Source organism: Colobus angolensis, unplaced genomic scaffold (assembly GCF_000951035.1).
Source record: "Colobus angolensis palliatus isolate OR3802 unplaced genomic scaffold, Cang.pa_1.0 Scaffold30, whole genome shotgun sequence".
NCBI classification, from domain to species: Eukaryota; Metazoa; Chordata; class Mammalia; order Primates; family Cercopithecidae; genus Colobus; species Colobus angolensis.
Genome location: NW_012116266.1, coordinates 5,990,787 through 5,991,751, shown reverse-complemented (window position 1 = coordinate 5,991,751; position 965 = coordinate 5,990,787). Strand labels below are relative to the sequence as shown.

The following is a 965-nucleotide window of genomic DNA, read 5'->3' as shown; positions in this document are numbered from 1 at the left end:
AATCGTTGCTACTAAAGATAGATTCAGTGTGATTTTAAAAGGAGTTTAAGCCAATAATGCCTTAAGTGAAATACAGAAGTCAAGTATTTGAACTTACTGATGAGATGTTCTCCAGTTCCATGTGTTTGATCAAGGGCATTCGCAGAAATTGGCCCTTAATAAGGAAATCAAACTCCACATGTTTGTGGAACTCTGAGGAAAATATATAACAAAATTATTGTTCTTAATATCTGAAGTAAAACTGGCAGAGGTATATGAGAACTCCCAAAACAAACAGGTACCGATTATCCCAGTGTGGCCTCTGAGTTTCTCTGTAATTTTTAAGATCAGAAATACTTTGTTCTGTTAGTATAATGTCTTTTTATTGTTGTTGGTGTATTTTGGTTTAAAAAACTTTTATTATTTCAAACATATCTGAAAGTAGAAATAACAATGAATCCCATCACTATTGCCCATTTTGATATCTACCAACTAATGGAACATCATCTATATTCCTCCCTCCATTCCCCGGCTGGTTTATTTTGAAGCAAATCTCAGAAATTACATCATTTCATCTGTAAATACTTTAGTATGTATCTCTAAAATATAAGGACTTAAAAAATTAGTCACAATATTTTAAAATGTAACAATCATTCCTTCTAATATCAAAGTCAAAGTTCTTTTACAGTGAGCTTTCAAAAATCAGCATCCATAATCCATACATTATATTTGATTAATGTTTCTTTTAATCTTTAACAGTTCCTCCTTCTTTTTCTCCTTGCCATGTATTTGTTGATGAAAGTGGGTCATCTGTTTTGTTACATTTCATACATTCTGGGTTTTGTTGACTCCATCTCCAACGTGTCCTTTAACATGTTTCTTTATCACACAAATATCCTATAAACTAGTCAGAGGTAAATGGTAAATGCCTGGCTAGATTTCAGGTTTTTTTTTTTTTTTTTTTTTTTAGAATAATTTTATAGGGC

At 31.3% G+C, this 965-nt stretch overlaps 1 protein-coding gene across 1 annotated transcript in view; it reads right to left on the bottom strand.

Annotated features, from left to right (window-relative positions):
* The window catches only part of WDR12 (WD repeat domain 12), a 47,977-nt gene that overhangs the window by 35,063 nt on the left and 11,949 nt on the right, over positions 1-965 (bottom strand). The window contains exon 3 of the mRNA XM_011949920.1: positions 98-192. The gene's annotated coding sequence lies outside the window, so the exon portion shown is untranslated. The remainder of the gene's footprint in view (positions 1-97; positions 193-965) is intronic.